The 23,731-nt window shown below is 43.5% G+C and overlaps 1 protein-coding gene across 1 annotated transcript in view; it reads right to left on the minus strand.

Moving 5' to 3' along the window:
* The window catches only part of LOC146862012 (all-trans-retinol dehydrogenase [NAD(+)] ADH4-like), a 142,095-nt gene that overhangs the window by 56,223 nt on the left and 62,141 nt on the right, over positions 1–23,731 (minus strand). The gene's annotated exons all lie outside the window — the stretch shown is intronic.

Here is a 23,731-nt window from a genome sequence, read left to right on the forward strand (position 1 = left end):
TATTACATTGAATGGTATGAAACCATAAAAAGAGACAGTGGCACCAACAAATTCCATAAATATGACTCAATCTTTGTAGCTAGGTTGGTTCATTTGATTAAATTACAGTTCTATGAAGCAATCGGGAGATAGTTGGGCACATGGAACTAAAGAACTGGATTTAACTTTAGAAACCGGGGATGTATTGTAGTGAATGCATGAGCAAAGATATCGAAAAATGAATTAAACTGTTGATTGAAGACAAAACTTGGAACATTAGAAGCCCAAAAATGGGAGCAGGTGGTTGAGAATAAAAAAAAGTGGCTATGAAGACAAATGTTCTTGCTTTTCTTTTAGCACAGTGTAGATGAATAGGTTGTTAAGAGTTTGAAGTATTGTTTCTTTCCAATTCCCTCCTTCAACTCTCTGGTCATTCACAGGACCAAAGGGAGCGGAAGCTAGCAACTGTCTTCTTGTCAGCCATGCTGTATCTTCCATAGAATATTTCTGTCATACGGCAGAATCCGATGATGGGCCCGGTGGGGTGAATGGTTTGTAATAGTGTGTTTGCTTCCAAAATAAAAGAGGGCATGTGGTGCAATTATTTAAAATGATCATTCATAGAAAGATGACATAACATTTTCATTAATTGTAGAAAAGTTTTTTTTACTTCTTTCTAGACTTTTGCTCTAGTTTGCAATTGATCAAATGGGACCAACACACCCGAAAACAATGATTTGTCAACATAAAACTCCATGGCTAAAAAGGTTGTGTCTCAACCCTAGCTTTGATAGCATATATTAATCAATACAGTGTGTGATTATCTCTTCTAATGACAAACCATATAGACTTAAATGATGTATGCCTGTCACTTTCATTTTGGTTTTTATCATGTCAATATTCAATTACATTTACTTTTGAATTTTTAGGCTTGTATATCCTTCTTGAGTAATGAAATTTCAAAACTAGGGAAGCCACATTGCATGTTTTCATAAACTCTTTTCATCAAAAAAAAGTCAATAAAATCTTGGGAATGAACTCACTGGTGCTTATTTCAAACCAAAGTCATTTTTCATGGCATTACAGGTGGAACATGTATAGCATTTTTTTAAAGTTGTTATGTCTATACCCTGTAAATATTTAATTTAAGCTTAGTTCAAGACATTGATGGATTTATTATCTCAGTTTTATTTCACTGAATGAGCCAATTCTTACCCACATCTCACTATATCCCTGGAGTTAATAAATACATCTGGAAATATTTTGGAGAGAAGCAGTATTATTAGTTTGATTCGGATATCAATTTACTCGCTGGAATATTACATTTATTCCAAGGATTGTTCAATTTCATCTACAAGTGGCTTCTACAAAATGATCTATGAGGTGGATGTACAAAGTTTTTTTCTGTTCGCAAATGGCCCAATTTGCAGAATCGGGCCGTTTACGACTGAAAAAATGCTTTTTTTAAATGTACAAACACTAAACTGAGATTCTAGCAAATTGCAGTTTGGGTTTGCAACCAAAAACAGAATTGCTATTTGGAAGGGGCATGTTCAGGCCGTTCCTTCCAAATAGGGAATCTGAATGGTATGTACTAAAGTTCTTCAACTGAAATGCTGTCGCAAAACATTCCCACTTTACCACCAACTCAAAGTTGATGGTAGTCCATGCACATATGGGAAGGGATCCCCTTGGGACAGCTTATTCTTTGAGAATGTTTTAAAAAGTATTTTTTTAAGAGTAGGCAGTGGTCCCATAAATTTAACAAGGGCATGTGTCACTGTTGAGTTACGCAAGGAGACGCAAGGCAATGCAAACCCTTAAGTCAGATTTACTCAGCCACGCAAAGCCATCTTGCGGCGCTCTGCATTCATCTCGGATTCAGAAAACCCTGAAAACTGAACTGTTCAACATAGCATTTGGGTTAAAAGTTTACTTCATTATGGTGCTGTAATCAATGTCAGCCCAAAGGCTTTGAAGTAGTGAGTGCAGAATACCATGTAGAGTTCCTGCTCTGCATTCAAATGTACTCTGAACATTACAGCTTTCTGAAGTTACTTGTATGCTATGTGTAGCACTACATAAAACTGACAAACAAATAAATAAATAAATAGATAGGATGAGTGCCTGCTCCATAAACTCTGTCTTGAGGTATAAACTAACTATTATTTAGGGATACATCAATGCACTCAAACCGAGCACAGGACAGAAGAGCTAATGGGGGTAGAGTAAAAAGAGGGGAGGCAGACCAAGACTAAAAGAGGAGAAAATTGTAAGGACATACAATACTAGAGTAAATGTAAAGATATGGTAAGGCAGTAGGTTATGGATTCTATAAACACAAAAAATGGCCAAATCAGGGAAGTCAAGGTAAGGGGTCAGAAAGGCAATGATCTGTAAAGCCATCCATAAGGGGTTGTTGACAGTTTTTTATCCATATAGCCCAATGCAGTATTATTTCTGTACCAAAATGTAACCACCTGGCCTTTTCCAAACAATCATTCTTTTAACATTGTTGGTAGGTGACCTAAATAGAGCAAATCATATAGATGCCACTGTTACACCTGTGAACAAGTACAGCAACAGTTATGTTCAACTGTGTAATTTCCACCTTTCCCGAGACCATAGTTCCCTCTAACATGCGTGTGTGCCCGCGCGCACAGTGCCTTCCACCAGCGTGCACGCACAGTTGCAAAGCGCGCAGGTCACCAAGAGCCCGTTCCTCAAACCACAGACTTAAAGACATGATGCGGCACGCTGGTAAAATTGTCACTTTCTTGGTGAAGTGCTAGAAGCAGTGGCAGCACGTTTGAAAAGCCAAATGGAACAGCAGCTGTTATGGGCATGTTAGAGATGCAGAGCATTACAGAGCTCGCAGCTTCTGCTTGCTTTGTTAATGACGGGCTGTTGAGATCAGCAGAGACGGTGCGGAGTATTGGCAGTGCTCCTGTGGAATAAGGGAGCTAAGTTTGAGTCCAGGCTTGCATCAATTTTAGTTTTTGTGTTCTCCACCCCCCACCAGAAAAGCTCCTGAAATGCCTTTATAGCCGCCAAAGGCCGTGTTAGCCTCCAATGAAAAATGTTGCCCAAGTGTGCACTCTGGGCAAATCACTTAATCTTCCCCTCCATATTTAAAAAAATGAGTGTGTCTCTGTGTAATGCAACTGGTGCTAATGTAGAACACTCAGCAGCATTTGGGGGCACAGAGCAGGAATTATTGTATTGTGCACAACATTTATTTATTGCATTTTACATTTCTTCCATAGTACGCAGTCACTCCTGTTATGTGACTGACTGTTTCTCAGTTCATGTTTTTAACTACTTACTTTTAATAAATACTTGCTATGGTGTATGCTTCTTCAATTTCCCAGTGATGATATAAAGATAAAGAAACAGACTTTTAATTCTGCTGTTCTGAACCCAGTGGCGGCTCCTCCTCTGAGGCGGAGGAGCGTCGCCCCACTGCTGCTGTGCAGCAGTATAAGAAAGGAAAAATAAAACGATAATAATGCAATGTTATTATTATTTTATTCTTCCCTGCTGTGGCAGCATGAGGGCGGGCGGGAATGCTTTGCTGACAGAGCAGGGGAGGAGTGGTGGGCACACTAAAGTATGCATGATGCTTGACCTGCACTTTAGCATGTTCTCCATGCAGTCTACAGTACAGTCGGCATGGAGAACATGCCCAGGCCCCAGTCCCCGTTTGAGCGCAGAACAATGGTGCTCAGACCAATCACAACGCTGCAGTGAAGCGTTGTGATTGGCTCAGGAGAGCAGGGCCGGACAGGCTACCGGGCGTTTTGGTGTGCTGCTGAGCTGGTGCCTGATTTCACTGCGGTGGGGGCTTATTACGTTTTTGGGGACCTGCGTGTGGATTTCTAAATAAACAAAGCAAAACGAATGATTTTAAGCACACGCAGGTCCCCATTAACGAAATCAGCCCCCAGCTTGGCAGCACACCAAAACACCTGGTAGCCAGTCCGGCCCTGCAGGGGAGCCTGGCTGCTTCCTGTTCGGTGGAGGAGAGAAAAGGTGGGACAGAGCAGTGAGGGGGTAAGTGAATTTTTCTTTTTTTCAAAATTATATCTCCTTAACCCCTCACCCCCCGCTTAACCACCCTAGATCCATGCTGGCTGCCGCTGCCTGAGCCAAAGCAGATGCCATATTAAAAAAAACAGACTACTGAGAACCCCAGGGGTTAGGACACTTTGTGAACTTTAAAATTTCATGTTATAAAAATGTGTCCACACATCCGCAGTATGAAGTGCCCCCTCCAGGTAATGTCATTAATAGGAAAAGTCATCCTTGATCATCAGCTGTTCACTGTCTTAAATTATGTAATTATTCTCTACAGTAGTTAAGGTTTGAGAGAATAACACAACTGGATGTATTGCACTGTCACTGGAACAATCGTAATAATAAAGCAGACAAGCTTTGGGCGTTGCTCAATGTGACCTGGTGTCGGCAAATTACACTGGGAAAAATGTCAGCATATTTCACTGACATGACTAGCATGGATCTGGGTTCAAGCCCAATAATAGCTGCCTCCTTCTAACTGCTTGCATCAACCCTGCTGTTCAGTAAAATATTATAATGGTACAACCTTCTATGTCCAACCCTTTTCTAAACCTAGGGTGTAGGTGCTACAGGAGTAAACAATTCATGTCACAAAGCTATATATCTACATTGCAAAACTGTCTCAAGACCCTAGTAAATAGAGCTATATGTGTGTAATGCACCTTTTTTCACTCTCGTTGTAAACAGAAATTTGGAGTGGTAATTGCTATAGATTTATATTGCTGAGCTCAGTATGCACTTGCATGTTCAGTTGGTTGGCACACATAGCCATTGGTTGCAGTGCACAGAGACCTTGCACCGCCGCACACAGAGGAAATAAATTAGAGGGAACATTGCCCGGTACCAATCCTGATGGTTGCAAGTGGTTCCCAACAGATATTTGCTGGTGACGGTTTCCATTGAATTTCTGGGAATATCAGTTTCTTTTCAGGACTTTGTATTACAGTACTTGTCATTCAGAATTTCCACATTTGTGGGAATACACTGATGAGGTGGACATATGCAGTTATTCTGATACCACACATTTCCAGTTATTGCTGCACTGTACATGAGGGTCCTTGTGAGTATCACAATGGAGAAGTTCAGGGGGGAGGACCAGTGGTGGGGGTTTTTGTTATTGGTGAATACCAAATGATGGATCCCATATCACGGGATGAAATGGACATGCGCCACAATCCCACATTGAAATCCCATTATAAATAATGTTGTTTCTATCAAATGTTTTTAATGTGCCTCCAATACTTATTTTACTATATCTTTTCAGCTCCTTTTGTTGTGTAATTTTCTCTGCACTTGGCACTTGAGGTGGATACATTTGCAGTAGTAAATGGATTTACACCTGTCAGTGATCCCTTTGTTGATTCATAGCAGGTATGAAAGTGTATATTCGGTCAGAAACTTATGTTTACAAAAATATTTAAACTGTGAATAGACTCAATAAATTGTCTTCGAATATACTCAGAATTCGACCAGCCAACAACCATCAGTGTAATCAATTAGAAAGTTAGAATGTTTTGAATTTCTAGTCCAAAGGAGAAGAAAGAGAACTTTTCTTAAGATGCCATGTTATTATCCCTATGAGTGGAAAAAAAGTGTGAAACGGGCCTACTTCCACACCTAAGGTTAACAAATCTAATAGAGGCAATTAAAACATGCCTCATTTCTATATGGCTACATATAAAGTTATACAAATCCAATATCAAAGTAGCGACTGCACACCTTCCCTTCTTATTTTAAATTCAGTTTAGTTTAGTTTTGAAAATACGTGCGTGCAAGCAGCATACTGTGATCGTCCCTACACAGCATCTGTATGAATGCAATCTACCAAGGGAGGCGACTGTCGCGCCCCCAGCTGCTGCACTGCTAGAGTGAGGAACCTTCCTCTGAATGTTACGCTTCCTTTTAACCAAAGTGCTCCAAATTACTCAATAGTACTCAAAACAACGTTGCCTGAAAGTCCCAATTTGTTCGATCATATGTAGTCACTCCAGAGACGTTGATGACGGGTTAGAATGTTTTATTTAGCATTTTCAAATGTCTCATGCTGCAACTGCTTAAACATAGACACGTGCTTTGAACATTCCTTCGAGCTGGCACATATAAAAACACCCAATGCATTTCGAACCGTGAAAGTTCTTCGTCAGGGGTACTGCAATAAATCGAAAAGAACTGCATGAGCAACCATACTGCATTAACAAAATCTACAAGTAATACAGGACTTAAATGAAAAACAGATCCCCACGTTTATCATGCCCCCGTTCTCCCCTCGTGATTATAACTAAAGTAACACAGCAATATAACCAAAGGAGGCAACCAAAAGTAATCACCCATCGCTTTAACCAACTTCCAAAGAAAGCCCAATTTATGCGTTTACCTCATAATCCATAACCAACGGTTTCGGGTGCGCCCGTAGATCTCCGTGTTCAGGGAGTCATCGACTTCCCGCCTACACTGCGCTTATTTAAAGCCGTCTCTCACGCACGTTTTCCTGATATTCTCCCTGATTGAAAATAACCACGTGACCTCCCTTGCCCTCTATGCGTTAAGCAAAAAGATTGGTGCCTCACTGTCCTATGATGCATTGCCCCTATCAATAATAACCCATGAACAAAACCTAATACCAGCAAATCAACAAAACTGTGAATACATGTTAAGACGCACAATGCACCAAACGGTAAACATAAAAAAATAGTTGAATTAAACAAGTTACATAAAACATTTGCTTTCGATATAAATCCATGGTGAATTAGCAAAGATATTTCATTCAAGTTATTTAGACGATGCAGTCCAACCAATATGATGCTGATGGCCATATGCTCGTGCTGGTTAAATGTTGTACAGTCTCTGGGGTGATGCTTTAAGACTTCGTGTTTCTTCGTTGTTTAGCGCTCTGTTGGGGTGCAACCTCGCAAGCGGGACGTCAAGTAATACAAATCCAATATCAAAGTAGCGACTGCACACCTTCCCTTCTTATTTTAAATTCAGTTTAGTTTAGTTTTGAAAATACGTGCGTGCAAGCAGCATACTGTGATCGTCCCTACACAGCATCTGTATGAATGCAATCTACCAAGGGAGGCGACTGTCGCGCCCCCAGCTGCTGCACTGCTAGAGTGAGGAACCTTCCTCTGAATGTTACGCTTCCTTTTAACCAAAGTGCTCCAAATTACTCAATAGTACTCAAAACAACGTTGCCTGAAAGTCCCAATTTGTTCGATCATATGTAGTCACTCCAGAGACGTTGATGACGGGTTAGAATGTTTTATTTAGCATTTTCAAATGTCTCATGCTGCAACTGCTTAAACATAGACACGTGCTTTGAACATTCCTTCGAGCTGGCACATATAAAAACACCCAATGCATTTCGAACCGTGAAAGTTCTTCGTCAGGGGTACTGCAATAAATCGAAAAGAACTGCATGAGCAACCATACTGCATTAACAAAATCTACAAGTAATACAGGACTTAAATGAAAAACAGATCCCCACGTTTATCATGCCCCCGTTCTCCCCTCGTGATTATAACTAAAGTAACACAGCAATATAACCAAAGGAGGCAACCAAAAGTAATCACCCATCGCTTTAACCAACTTCCAAAGAAAGCCCAATTTATGCGTTTACCTCATAATCCATAACCAACGGTTTCGGGTGCGCCCGTAGATCTCCGTGTTCAGGGAGTCATCGACTTCCCGCCTACACTGCGCTTTAAATAAGACGGCTTTAAATAAGCGCAGTGTAGGCGGGAAGTCGATGACTCCCTGAACACGGAGATCTACGGGCGCACCCGAAACCGTTGGTTATGGATTATGAGGTAAACGCATAAATTGGGCTTTCTTTGGAAGTTGGTTAAAGCGATGGGTGATTACTTTTGGTTGCCTCCTTTGGTTATATTGCTGTGTTACTTTAGTTATAATCACGAGGGGAGAACGGGGGCATGATAAACGTGGGGATCTGTTTTTCATTTAAGTCCTGTATTACTTGTAGATTTTGTTAATGCAGTATGGTTGCTCATGCAGTTCTTTTCGATTTATTGCAGTACCCCTGACGAAGAACTTTCACGGTTCGAAATGCATTGGGTGTTTTTATATGTGCCAGCTCGAAGGAATGTTCAAAGCACGTGTCTATGTTTAAGCAGTTGCAGCATGAGACATTTGAAAATGCTAAATAAAACATTCTAACCCGTCATCAACGTCTCTGGAGTGACTACATATGATCGAACAAATTGGGACTTTCAGGCAACGTTGTTTTGAGTACTATTGAGTAATTTGGAGCACTTTGGTTAAAAGGAAGCGTAACATTCAGAGGAAGGTTCCTCACTCTAGCAGTGCAGCAGCTGGGGGCGCGACAGTCGCCTCCCTTGGTAGATTGCATTCATACAGATGCTGTGTAGGGACGATCACAGTATGCTGCTTGCACGCACGTATTTTCAAAACTAAACTAAACTGAATTTAAAATAAGAAGGGAAGGTGTGCAGTCGCTACTTTGATATTGGATTTGTATTACTTGACGTCCCGCTTGCGAGGTTGCACCCCAACAGAGCGCTAAACAACGAAGAAACACGAAGTCTTAAAGCATCACCCCAGAGACTGTACAACATTTAACCAGCACGAGCATATGGCCATCAGCATCATATTGGTTGGACTGCATCGTCTAAATAACTTGAATGAAATATCTTTGCTAATTCACCATGGATTTATATCGAAAGCAAATGTTTTATGTAACTTGTTTAATTCAACTATTTTTTTATGTTTACCGTTTGGTGCATTGTGCGTCTTAACATGTATTCACAGTTTTGTTGATTTGCTGGTATTAGGTTTTGTTCATGGGTTATTATTGATAGGGGCAATGCATCATAGGACAGTGAGGCACCAATCTTTTTGCTTAACGCATAGAGGGCAAGGGAGGTCACGTGGTTATTTTCAATCAGGGAGAATATCAGGAAAACGTGCGTGAGAGACGGCTTTAAATAAGCGCAGTGTAGGCGGGAAGTCGATGACTCCCTGAACACGGAGATCTACGGGCGCACCCGAAACCGTTGGTTATGGATTATGAGGTAAACGCATAAATTGGGCTTTCTTTGGAAGTTGGTTAAAGCGATGGGTGATTACTTTTGGTTGCCTCCTTTGGTTATATTGCTGTGTTACTTTAGTTATAATCACGAGGGGAGAACGGGGGCATGATAAACGTGGGGATCTGTTTTTCATTTAAGTCCTGTATTACTTGTAGATTTTGTTAATGCAGTATGGTTGCTCATGCAGTTCTTTTCGATTTATTGCAGTACCCCTGACGAAGAACTTTCACGGTTCGAAATGCATTGGGTGTTTTTATATGTGCCAGCTCGAAGGAATGTTCAAAGCACGTGTCTATGTTTAAGCAGTTGCAGCATGAGACATTTGAAAATGCTAAATAAAACATTCTAACCCGTCATCAACGTCTCTGGAGTGACTACATATGATCGAACAAATTGGGACTTTCAGGCAACGTTGTTTTGAGTACTATTGAGTAATTTGGAGCACTTTGGTTAAAAGGAAGCGTAACATTCAGAGGAAGGTTCCTCACTCTAGCAGTGCAGCAGCTGGGGGCGCGACAGTCGCCTCCCTTGGTAGATTGCATACATATACAGTTAGCCATTCCAAGATGTATAGCCGAAGACTTTCTCCGACTTAGATTCAGTCAACATCCAATCAGGCAACTTTGAACTTGTTGAGTTCTGTGTAGACCCGTATTTGGGAGCTGCAGCATATGAAAAGAGAATTTGATGCACCTACTCTGTCTTGTACAGAGTGACAGTGTTTGGTCCAATTTTCTGCATCCAGGGCACTCTATTGTTAGCTATCTTGGAAAGGTAGAGTACATAAAGTGGATTTATGTTGTCACTATTGATGTAGCGCCTAAAGGGTTGAAAATTGTAGGGGTGCATTATATTCACTGTTGGTCGGCACCCGCACATAATCAATGCATATTTAGATGTATCGTGCACAATGTATTGAGCAAATGTATCAGTTATATCGTAACATAGCAATATTAGAAGTGTGAACTACATTGTGAATATATTCAGTGAAATGTGTAACGATTAGTTTCCGTTCAATGCAATGTAGTAGGCTAAACGTGTAACCTGATTGAATTGATTTATGTATGTCGTTTATTCATGTAGGTGAAAGTAAAAGTACTAAGGCCTAGGATGTGATTTAATAGTGTGTTTAACCTGGTAGAGGCCTGAATGCACATATATCGTTAGAGAAGAGGCCTGGTATTTTCTTATGTTAGCTGAATGCGGTAGGCCGCAAGTGATTTATTCCGTTAGAAGTTTTAGGCTGCAGTAAATTGTAAAGTTAAAAGATGCAAAGTATTTCTCCATTCCATGATCTCCCTGCAGGTGCAAGGACAGTTGGTTCGTTAGTAGAAAAGGTCTTTGTCTAAGAGTTGAATTATGGAGAAAGCCAGACATGGGAGTGCATTGGAATGTGCCAATCGCAACTCCTTGGGCCGACGGTGTCTGGGACTCAAGGCCAAGCTGATGGACGATGGAAGATGGACAGAGCACGGGACGGAAAAGTACTGGAAGAAGACCTGGTCGAGGAGGTGTGCCAGAGGGCGTGTTCTATGTTTTGGGGTTTCGTATTAGGGACAGCGCCCCGAGGGTTGGGCAGTCGAGAGTAGGGCAGCCCGAGCAGAACAGAGTAGCCCAGAGCAGAGAGAAGAAGTGGGCGAGGAGCCAGAAGGAATACTTTAGATCGAACTCTCACTAAGTGAAGACTTCTTAGGGAGTTTCACTTCTGACACCTTTTCATGGTTTCTTGGGTCTCAGGGAATGCTAAGTAGGGATGCCATTTAGCATAGAGTAGGGACAGAGATGCTTTGGTTTCATGATTCCTAATATCGACATTGGCTTGGTAGTTATCTACCTCATGCTTTTAGAATTTGTACTTCTGTTTATATTTAGTCGTATGCGGATTCTTCGTAGAGTAGCATTTGTGTTAGTGCCTATTTACCTGTTGTGCCTTGTATTAAGGTGCTTATACCTGCAGATGTTTTTGTTGATAATAAAAACCAGAGAGCAATAGAGAAAGAGTTTGAGTCCTTAATTATGTCAAATTGCGGAAAGTATTCTCTGATAATTGTGTTTGCTCCCTCTATGCTATTGGGCAATTAAAAGGTTCATACGGCCAGAGTGGGTTCTTGTGGATAAATGGTAAACAAGAAAATTGGGCCCCAGCAGTTGGTAGCAGAGACAGATGGTTACTTCCGATAGCAAGGGAAGATTAGATTAAGATAAGTGATCCTTGAGACCCATATAAGATAAGTGATGGTGAATCATCAGATGGTGAGCAGCAGACGACGGCAGATGGTGAACATTGACGGCGAGTAGCAGTGCGGCAGGAAGCAGCAGTCCTTGGAGTGAGTATGAATAGGATGAGATGTTGTAGATTGCGTTGTTGATTTGTTGGGTGATGTCTTGTGGAGTTGGAGTAAATGTTGAGTGATTGTGAGATCAGGCTGTGAGCGCGCGCAGCCCGGGAATTGTGGTGTAGAAGACACCCGTGGTAGATTTTGTTGACCACCCAAAGGAGATCGTGAGGTACCATCGATCACCTGGACCGAGATAGGGGGAGCGAATGTGTGAGTGCATGACAACTCGATGCTGGTCGTGGGTTGCCGTATGTGAAGTTGAATACTTGTAACCTATCAGAGGCGATCTGTCTGCTCGGTCGGGGACAGACAGTTGCCAACCGAGGTCAACAATTTCGAGAGGCTTTGGACGGACAGCCAGAGAGGTAACTTGTTTGGGACAAACGGTTATTTCAGTGTATGAATGGGACGAATGAAGGCGTGAGACGTAAAAGTAAGGAAAGGGAATTGCTGCGAACGAAGGAAGGTGACGTCAGAGAGTGCCGCGCTGTGATAGGCCGGTTGGTGTTAGTCGCGCTGTAATTGGAGGGTTCGACACCAGGAGGTAAAACAGTGCGTGGAATCGAATTTTGTCAATCATGAAGTGTTTTAAGGTCTTTCGAGAAATGTGTAGGGGCGACAAGCATGTGGTTACTCGAGAGGGAGAAGAAGCCCCTCCTGAAGATACCCCCGCACATGATATGGCAAAGAATGTGGGATTGCATACGATAATTTGGCTTGAGAATTGGCATAAAATGACACAAGGCGAAGGGGAATTAGCATTCCCGAGGTATGGCTCATTTAGGCTAGCAGTGTTGTACCAGTTGAAATCTGTGATGGCGGGGTTACGACCCATGCCAAGGCCAACACAGTTCGAAGCACTACTTGCGTGGATTAGAGCAGCGCATGACAGGGATAGAGGAAGGAATCAGGAGAGGGTGAAAAAGTCGATCAGGGCTTACCAGGATGCCAGATGGGACGCAGCGGAGAAAAGGTGGAGAGTGCAGGCGATAGAGGGAGATAGACTGTATCCCTTATTGATCACATCGGAGGGGGTAAAGAATGTAAAGGCAGAAGAAGAGGATGATGAGTTATTGGAAAGATTGTTGTCAGAGAGACCACCTCCGTATAACCTGGAGATCCCAGAGGGGACATTGATTCAGATAGAAGACACTAGAGGGGTAACAATCCACCCAGAGATGAGAGTAGAAGGAAGACTCTCGGTAGGAACAGAGGGTACAAGGAGCCCGTCCGAGGCAAGCATAAAGGTCGAGAGAGATGTGAGGTTACCGGATGCTTTTAAGGTACCGGTTACCATTGGACCCATAGTTTCAATTTACCATCCAGATACAGAGGAGGGCGAGAACCCAGAACAGGCAGCCGAGGGGGTTAGGAGAGAGGTCGCAGAAAGTGGCCTAGCGGGTGCAATGGCCAGGACTCCGAACCCTATAGAATGGAGTACACCATTGCCAGCCATGTCAGATTCATCTAGGGGACAAGGAGAACAGAGAACAGAGAGGTCGAGGTCTCTGAGAGAGTCGGAATCAGATTTACGATCATGGGTATCACCCTTGAGAGGACAAGACCCCAGAGTAAGGATAGCAGAGAGAGAGCAGGTCATTTTCGGAGATCGATCCGCTCCAAGGGATATATCAGAAGAAAGGAGGTCGCAGGACCAGGAATGTGAGGACGACGGTAGGGGAAGGGTGGTCTGTCGAGAGGTGCTGAAAGGAGTCCTAGGAGCCGGGATGATAGATGTAGTAAGGTTAAAGGCAGAAGTGGATGAGATAATAAGTGGAAGCTTACCTCTTGAGAGAGTGGTGACATATGGACTTGATGAATTACTCTTTGTAGCGAAGGATGTGACTCGGAAGGCACGAGTTGCACATGAGAAATTGTCAGAATTGGCTAGGCGATATGAGGGGGATCTGTCCAAGACTAAAGCATTGCAAGGAAGTCATAGGTTGCAGTATAGTGACCAAGAATTGGAGGAGAAAAGGGTCGTCGGATTGAGGGCCCATAGCAGAGATTTGATCCTAGCCATGCGTATATGGATGACGCTCGATAAATGGGAAGGAATATGGTCCAGGAAGAAAAGCTCTAGGGGAATGATAGGAGGGACCCCACCTCCGGGTGGAGGGCAGGTAAAGATAGGGAATTTCCCTTTAAGGGAAGTGCAGAATGGAGGATATGTGCATGTACCCTGGAGCAGGGGCGATTTGACGGCGTTTACGAATGATTTTCCCCGGCTTAGGAAGAAGCCCGCAGAGTGGTACAAGCAGGTTGATCGCTTTGTAAAGATTTCAAAGGTATTGTGGATTGACCTGAATACCTTATTTGATATTGTAGTTCCGGGAGATTTGTGGGCAGCATGCAAGATTGCCGTTAATTGGCCGACTTACGAGCCTGAGAGAAATGCACATACAAATGGCCCGTCACCAGCAGTAATGAGGATGTATGAGCGGGTGATCGCCTGGTTGAAGGAGAAGGTTTCACCCCAAGATATTGATTGGGTTAAGATAGACAGGACAGTGCAGGAACCTAAGGAGACGGTACACGAGTTCTACGAGAGACTTTTACAGGCTTTTAAGCAATATAGTGGCCTAGATGTGTTGGAGACTAAGGATATGGGACAGTTCGTCTCAAAGTTTGTGTTGGGATTGAAACCAGAGGTTAGTCTCATGATACAGCAGCATTTGATTTGTTGGCAGAACAAGCCCGTCGATGAGATTTTGCGGTACGCCCGATATTGCACAGATGAGATCGAATCAAAACATAAGAAGTTGAATGATAATTTGCTGCTTGTTCAGATGGAAACCGCTCAGGGACAGCCTAATGGGGGAGCGTTGGTGAGGAGACAGGGAAATTATCAGGCGGGAAATCAGAATGTTCAGGGGCAGGGAAGGCCAAGGCCAATAGACCCTAGAACAGGCATGGATGTGGCGAAATTGAAAAAGACTACAGCATGTCATCAGTGTCACCAGGTCGGACATTGGAGACGCGAGTGTCCCCTGAACCCATGGAATCAGATACAGTCGGAAGGGGAGATAGTTCAGGTCCCTGGGACGGAGGCGATACAGACAGTGACTAGACCTAGAATGGTAAAAGGGGGGACTGGTGTTCCGCAGATGCAAGTTCCCCAGCCACCCAGAATACAGAACGTACAGCAAGGAGCTCGAACGTATTTGCAAATGCCAATGTTTGAAGTGAGCGAGGAAAACGATATTAGTCTGTTGGCATCAAAGGGAGATAAGGATTGCATCCTTAGACCCATCCTAGAGGTGGATCAGAAAGGACCCTTTGTGGAGGCAGACCTTGACGGTCACCCTACAACCTTTTTGGTTGATACGGGGGCTACTAGATCGACTATAAGATCAGCAGTGGTCCCGGGTTTAGCTCTTTCCGGACAAAGCATCCAGGTTGTTGGTGTAGCAAATAAGAAACTGATTAGTCCACTGATGGAGCCAATCCCGATCAGGATAGGAAACTTTAGTGATCGACATCAGTTTGTAGTGTGCGATTCTAGTCCGGTTTGTTTGCTAGGGAGAGATTTATTGTGCAAGCTCAACTGCACGATTTACTGTACCCCGAAAGGAGTGGAGGTAGAAACGAGAGACAATGACGCGACCTTTAAGGTTGCAAATCAGCGTGTGTGTGTGGAAATGTACCCAGCATTGACGGTGGAGGAGCTTCCACTTGACCTGAGGGACTCAGTGTCTATTGACGTATGGGACTTTAGTGGAGAGGAGATCGGTTTAGTCAAGGGAGTAGACCCAGTGAAGATCCAGATTAAACCGAACGTAGAGTTCCCGAGGACACCCCAGTATAAGTTATCTCCTGAAACTATTGCAGGGATTAAACCTGTGATTGAGTCTATGATCAGGCAGGGAATACTAATGGAGATTATGGGTAGCCCATGTAATTCGCCTATCATGGGACTACAGAAGCCAAGTGGGAAATTTAGGATTGTGCAAGATTTGCGAAAAATAAACAAAATAGTTGTTCCATGCTGTCCAGTGGTACCGAATCCATCTGTGATCCTATTTCAGATCCCCTGTGAAGGTGAATGGTTCACAGTGATTGACTTGGGTCAAGCCTTTTTCTCGATTCCCCTGCATGAAGAAAGCCGATTTCTTTTTGCATTTCGACTGGAAAATCGCGTGCTAACATGGTGTCGTATCCCACAGGGGTATACGGAGAGCCCATCTATCTTTAATCAGATCTTGAAGAAAAATCTTGAGGGTCTTGTGTTGCCACAAAACTCTGTTTTAGTGCAATACATTGACGACCTGCTCGTTGCGTCGGAAACGGAAGACGCCTGCCGAATTGATACCGTTGCTCTGTTGAATTACCTAGGGGAAAATGGTCACAAGGTGTCTCCAAACAAGCTGCAATACTATTTGAGTGAGGTACAGTATTTGGGGCACCGAATTGAGAAAGGCAAGAGGAAGGTGTCACCAGATCGCATTGATGCGATTCTGAGAATGCCAGTTCCCTCGACTCAGAGGGAAGTCAGAATGTTTTTGGGAATGGTGGGCTATTGCCGCCAGTGGATCCCAAACTTTTCCTTTGAAGTGAAGCCCTTACAGCGGCTGACGCGAAAGGATGTGAATGTTCCGGTACCATGGGACGAAGACTGCTTAAAGGCGTTCTTGAGGCTGAGAGAAGCTTTATGCAGTGCCCCAGCATTGGGAATGCCAGATTATAACAAGGCATTTGCTTTATTCTGTTGCGAAAAGGAAGGTTGCGCATTAGCAGTGTTGACTCAGAGTCACGGAGGTGTCCGTAGACCAGTTGCCTATTTCTCAGCTACTTTAGATCCAGTAGCTTCTGCGTTGCCCGTATGTCTCAGATCCGTAGCTGCAACAGGTGTCAGTATCGAAAGATGTGAGAGTATTGTGATGGGACATCCGCTTACTGTTCATGTGCCACATTCTGTTGATTTGTTGATGACTAGGACCAAAACACAGCACCTCACAAATAATAGGTTGACTCGTTATGAGCAAGTCATCCTGGCTGCAGATAATGTGACTTTGAAGAGGTGTTCTGTTTTAAATCCTGCTACATTGTTGCCTATTCCAAATGTAGATGTAGATGAAGATTGTGAGGACCATGATTGTCTCGATGTGACTGAACTATGCACCAAACCGAGACCTGACATTGTCGATGAACCGCTCCCAGTTTCGGATGAGATTTTCTTTGTGGACGGTTCATGTTTAAGAGACAGTGTTGGTCAACTGAGAGCAGCGCTTGCTGTGTGTACCATCACAGGGGTGGTTGAAGCCGCTTGTCTAGGAGTATACTCTGCGCAGGTGGCTGAGCTTATTGCTTTGACCCGTGCCTGTTTGGCCGCTGATAAGATCCGTGTAACGATTTACACGGATAGTCAATATGGGTTTGGTGTGGTTCATGATTTCGGACAGCTATGGTCCCAGAGAGGGTTTATGACATCTTCTGGTTCACCTATCAGAAATGGGGACTATGTACGACAATTGTTGGAAGCATTGCAAAGCCCAGATGAAATTGCGGTTGTTAAATGTTCTGCACACACTAAAGGAAACGATTTTGTGTCCTTGGGTAATAATTACGCAGATGAAGTTGCTCGATTTTGTGCAGAGCAGGGATGTAATTTTACCGAGAGCTATGTTGGGGAAAGCGAAGAGATAACAGAGTATGATGTGATGTTAGCTATGGCAGACTCATGGGAAGAACTGAAACAGTTGCAAGATGGAGTCTCTGATCAGGAGCGGGACAGCTGGATAAGAGCTGGATGTGAGAAGGGAGATGTAGATGTATGGGTTTCGAGTGATGGACGAGCTGTGTTACCAGAATGTTTGCTGAACCCCATGGCGAGGTTGATACATGGTGCTGTGCATCTTGGCAGGGACGCAATGATGCGAGTGTTTCGTCAGACGTGGTACAATCCGAAGTTTCGGACAGTGGCTGAAGCTGTGTGCCAGAGGTGTGCCACATGCCAACAGATGAATGTAGGAAAGAGGACTGCTGTGACGTTGAGTCACAGAGGTAGGTCAGGTGGTCCTTTTAACAGGATGCAGCTGGATTTTATTGAAATGCCGAAGTGTAATGGGTTGAGGTACATATTAGTCATAGTATGTGTCTTTTCCAGGTGGGTGGAGGCTTACCCGACACGTAGGTGTGACACACTCACAGTAGCTAAGTTACTATTGAGGGAATTAATCCCGAGGTACGGTTTCCCGACCTCTTTTGAATCGGATAGGGGAACGCACTTCCACAGTGAAATCATGAAGCTGCTTTGTGCTGCCTTGAATGTAGATCAAAGATTGCACTGTAGTTACCGACCAGAGGTTTCTGGGATTGTGGAGCAAGTTAATGGGACTTTTGAAGGCCAGAATAGCAAAGGTGTGTTCTTCGACATCCCTGAAGTGGCCAGATGCATTACCTTTGGTTCTCATGAGTCTCCGTAGTGTCCCTGATAGGAGGACTGGATTATCACCCCACGAAATCTTGTGGGGAGGGCGATGCGATTGCCAGCAATTTCTGCTACTGCTTTGATTAATATCACTGATGATATGATACTGGACTATTGTAAAGGCCTGGCTGACATGGTCCGTTCTGTGTCTCAGCAGGTGCAGACAGCAACGGTTCCAGCTGTAAGTGACCTGTGCCACGACTTGTGCCCAGGAGATTGGGTATTGGTGCGCAAATACGTGAGGAAGAGTTGTCTGGATGCTCGCTGGCGCGGACCATTCCAAGTCATATTGATCACGAATACAGCAGTGAAGTGTGGAGGACTTCCGAACTGGATACACGCCTCCCATACCCGTAGAGTTCCAGCACCCTTGGAAGAAACAGCCCCTCTCGAGAACGAAAACCCAGCTGAGGTGGCAGAGTCATCTGAGAGGGCCAGTCAAGCTGTAGGGGTTGCTGACGCAGCTGGTTGTGCACTAAACCAAGCCGAGAGAGAACGTGAAAATAATACAGAAGCTGACTCGGAAGCAGAAGAAGAAAGGGCTGCAGAGGGCAGTGCCGAGTCAAATCCCGCTGAAGGAGAAAGTAGTGCACAGAGTAACAGTAGGGAAACTGGAGGTGCCACCGAAGCAGAAAGTGTTTGGCCCGTGAGTCAGAGACGGGTAAACTTGAGATCGGCACCGAGAACAGATCTTGCCCCAGTTTCTGAAGAATCTGAAGCAGAGCAAGGTGATGAAGATCAACCCCAAGGTGCTTTGAGGCGATCGAAAAGAACAAGAGTGCCGTGCCAGAAGTACGCCTCACCAGAGTGGGCCTATTCAGTGACTGATGACAGGTTTACTGGCCACGGGACGGCTGAGATCGATCACACTGGTCAGCAATTCTCCGTTTCCGAGAGTAGAAGTGTTGTTGAAGATCCCAGGATTGGAGATCGAAGGAATATTGACCATCAATATTCCGAATCCGCCACTTCTGAGCATCATCCGTGGTCTGATTTTGGAAACGCTGGACTTCCCAACTTTTGCAGTTATACCAGCTCCCCAAGAACTGACAGCCCTTAAACTCGAACTCTTGCAAGGGGTCCTACAGCTGTTGGGACCCACAGTTATTCTGGACTGATTGAAAATTTGGAGTATATAAAGTTTGAAAAGAAGATAACCTAGGCCCGAGTCGAAGAAGAATAAAATTAGGGACTTTCCGTTGGAGGGCAAAGAAGAGTTAGGGGAGCCTTCCAGACAGAAAAGATAAGAAATTGGACTTTGCTAGAAGTTAAAGGGAGTAGCTGAACTGAACATTGCTGGATGAGAAAGAGACTTGTGTCAACAGAGACTGTACTGAACATTGAGAACATTTCCAAGATGGCGGAACCTGGAAGTACACACCGTAGGGCCAAAATAGTGATAGGCACATTGTTAGAGGTAGTGATAGCTGTTATATTTGCAGTAGTAGTAACTTCATACATGGTGGCCCATAGACAGGAGGGGGAGGTTCAGGGAACACCCACACCTATCACTCCGAGACAGGGAGGGGGTCACTGGAAGAGATCAGAGAGCTCAGACGCTTGAGGAGAATCGTATGTTTCATATCGACTTGTCTCGAGTTGATTTCAAACTCAATGCTTATGCGAAGCTGTTGTATGAGTATGTTGATGCGATGGATGCGAAGGATTGTTACGTGTGCATGCAGTTGCCTGCTTCAGTAGACGAAGGTATTAGGTATCATCATCTTCCATTGACATACGGGATTTCTTGTAGCTTATTGCTTAGTCTGTTTTATGACCGAAGACACTTTGAGTATTTCTTTTCAAATTACGATACAGTACTTCCCGAAGTACCGGCATACAAGCATTTGAATAGGTATGATTACTACAAGTCAGAAGATAGGCTTCGGAAGTATTTCATACCGACTGTGAAGCTAGATACAGCTTATGCTCATAGACATAATTTGACATACTGGTTGTCCGAGACAGAAAAGAAGTTCATAGCTCAGATAGACGATAGGTACAGAAAGCTGACTCAGACACGAAATACAGGAGATAGTCCAGTGGATTGGACGGATGAGGAGAGATTGCACAAATCTAAGGGAAGTTATAGACCAATTGCATTAGATGAAGTAGAGAAGGGGAAGTTGTGTATTGCTCGTCCTCAAACCTATTATGGGAAGGTTCCAGTGGGACAGAGTACGTGTGATCATACTTTTACCATGGAGGACTCTGCTAAGAATTTCTTGCAAGCCACGGTACAGGTGATTCCGACCATGTACTTTGTATGTGGGAAGAATGCCTATGTGAGATTGCCTGCAAATTGGTATGGTTCATGTTACTTGGCTATCATCTTCCCAAAGATTTATCATGCTGAGGATCTGAAGATGCTAGAGACAGGACGTCATTCTAAAGTGCGTAGAGCTGTGAGTGCAGGAGTAGTGATTGGTGATATATATGGAGCGACTATACCTAGTTTGGGCGTGGTCCTGAATGACGTGAAAATAAGAAGGTTGGCGACAGTGGTGGATGAATTGTCAATGAATTTGGCGAGGTCACTGTTGTTGGTGAATGGGGAAATGTTATCGATACGGATCATGGTTTTGCAGAATCGCCTTGCGTTAGACGTATTATTAGCAAAAGAGGGCAGAGTCTGTAAATTGTTGAAGTTTCAAGAATGTTGCACGTATATTCCAGACAATAGTAAGGATCTGGAGAAATACATTGTCAATATTACCACAATTCACAAGGAAATACTAGATCTGACAGAAGAGAATGTGTGGGAAAGATTGGTCAAGGATTTGGTCGCGTGGGAACGTGGTTTGCGAATTTGGGAATGGGATTTCTTGGATCTGTGTTGAAGCCTATAATAATTGCCGTGGTTTGTGTGATCTGTTTGTGGGGACTCGTAAGAGCATGGAAATGGTACAGAGGGAATAGGGCCGCAAGAGCCCTCAGAGCGAATGAGCAGAGAATGGCGAGATTGCAGGCCCGTCAATATCAGAATCTTAAAAGGATGGAAGGGATCCGACATGGTGGGATGGTAGCAACTGCAGTTTAGATCAGCTTCATTCCAGGAGGAATGAGAATGATGATGTGATGACAGTTGTCATCAAAGGGGGAACTGATGTAGCGCCTAAAGGTTTGAAAATTGTAGGGGTGCATTATATTCACTGTTAGTCGGCACCCGCACATAATCAATGCATATTTAGTGTATAGTGCACAATGTATTGAGCAAATGTATCAGTTATATCGTAACATAGCAATATTAGAAGTGTGAACTACATTGTGAATATATTCAGTGAAATGTGTAACGATTAGTTTCCGTTCAATGCAATGTAGTAGGCTAAACGTGTAACCTGATTGAATTGATTTATGTATGTCGTTTATTCATGTAGGTGAAAGTAAAAGTACTAAGGCTTAGGATGTGATTTAATAGTGTGTTTAACCTGGTAGAGGCCTGAATGCACATATATCGTTAGAGAAGAGGCCTGGTATTTTCTTATGTTAGCTGAATGCGGTAGGCCGCAAGTGATTTATTCCGTTAGAAGTTTTAGGCTGCAGTAAATTGTAAAGTTAAAAGATGCGAAGTATTTCTCCATTCCATGATCTCACCGCAGGTGCAAGGACAGTTGGTTCGTTAGTAGAAAAGGTCTTTGTCTAAGAATTGAATTATGGAGAAAGCCAGACATGGGAGTGCATTGGAATGTGCCAATCGCAACTCCTCGGGCCGACGGTGTCTGGGACTCAAGGCCAAGCTGATGGACGATGGAAGATGGACAGAGCACGGGTCGGAAAAGTACTGGGAGAAGACCTGGTCGAGGAGGTGTGCCAGAGGGCGTGTTCTATGTTTTGGGGTTTCGTATTAGGGACAGCGCCCCGAGGGTTGGGCAGTCGAGAGTAGGGCAGCCCGAGCAGAACAGAGTAGCCCAGAGCAGAGAGAAGTGGTGGGCGAGGAGCCAGAAGGAATACTTTAGATCGAACTCTCACTAAGTGAAGACTTCTTAGGGAGTTTCACTTCTGACACCTTTTCATGGTTTCTTGGGTCTCAGGGAATGCTAAGTAGGGATGCCATTTAGCATAGAGTAGGGACAGAGATGCTTTGGTTTCATGATTCCTGATATCGACATTGGCTTGGTAGTTATCTACCTTATGCTTTTAGAATTTGTACTTCTGTTTATATTTAGTCGTAAGCGGATTCTTCGTAGAGTAGCATTTGTGTTAGTGCCTATTTACCTGTTGTGCCATGTATTAATGTGCGTATACCTGCAGATGTTATTGTTGATAATAAAAACCCGAGAGCAATAGAGAAAGAGTTTGAGTCCTTAATTATGTCAAATTGCGGAAAGTATTCTCTGATAATTGTGTTTGCTCCCTCTATGCTATTGGGCAAGTAAAAAGGTTCAATCGGCCAGAGTGGGTTCTTGTGGATAAATGGCAAACAAGAAAATTGGGCCCCAGCACTATTTTATTTATTTATTTTGAGTTTTATAAGATTAGCACATCTGTATTTTATGTTCAGACTTTGTGAAATCGTAAATATATGAATTTCCAGCTGTTTCACTTTTATACATTTTGTAATTCATCCAAATGTATTCTACTGACTACTTGTTTTCGTGATGGATTTTAGCAACTTGTATTATTGTTTATAGACTGTGCAATGATTTTATTTAATCACCGGCGAAATAAAGACATAATTAATTCATTCTGGTAATCAACATTTTTAAAGGCACAAGAGTCAGACTAAAAATAATGAAAAACAGGGCTCCCATGTAATCCCTGGGAAAATTAGATAGAAATCTTAATGTTAGAAGGAAGTCAAGATTGTTTTATTTTAAAGACTAAGAGGAATCCAATTCATAGTACAAAAATAGTTCATGGAAAATTCGATTTATTTGGCTAATTTAATATGAAAGTAGTATGTGGCCATGTAACCAAATATGTAATGTACTGTGGTGAAAATATAACAAGCATTGGCATAGCCAATAGGTCTCGCCTTTGGGACCTTATAAGTGTTTAGCCATGCAACAGTTGCATAACTAAACACTTATAAATTCCCAAAAGCGAGACCTATTGGCTATGTCAAGCGGCCGTGAAAGTGATCGCGATCAAACATCAAAGCGGCCGTGCGGCCGCGAAAGTGAAAGTAATCGCGGTCAAGCGCTGCGCGCGCCCGCGCACATGCACTGTAGCTCTAGGCTGGCCTGGTAGCACTTTTTGGAGCCCTCTCAATAAATCTCACCAGACCAGCGCATGCGCTGGGTCAGGCGAGACCTAAAAATGAGTAAAGCACACTGAGGTGTGGACTTCTTGTGTGACAATGCCGGAAATAAACTTTGCCAACAATCACATCTTTACAAACAAGAATTAGCAAAGCAAAGAGGACTGGTTTAAATAAGCTAATGCCTGCAAACAGTATTTGTGCATGCATGGGTTTACATGCATTGGCATAATAAACCAGACCTATTGGCTTGCCAATGCTTGTTTATTGGTACTGAACAGAAATTATCATCCATCATACATCAATTTACACTCTAGTGCATATGCTTCAAGACCACAGTGAATGGTTGCAACTTGAGATTCCTGCTTTGAACAGATTACACACGAGAGCACTGGCAGTGGGCTGGTGTGGTTATGACAGAACCAGCTAAACCTTCCACGCTCTCCACTCTCGCGAGAGAACTTCTGCGCAGTTGGAAAGGGTTCAACAATGCAGTATTAATGTTCTTGCCAAGGAAGCTTCAAGAGCACATTCCACCGTTGGCTGCAGCAGTTACATGAACCAGATAGCATGGTTTGAGAACAAATATTAAGAACAAGTTATCAGGACTAGAGGGTGAGAAAGGAGAAAGAGACCACAA

The sequence above is a fragment of the Triturus cristatus genome, chromosome 2_2 (genome assembly GCF_964204655.1).
Source record: "Triturus cristatus chromosome 2_2, aTriCri1.1, whole genome shotgun sequence".
Lineage (NCBI taxonomy): Eukaryota > Metazoa > Chordata > Amphibia > Caudata > Salamandridae > Triturus > Triturus cristatus.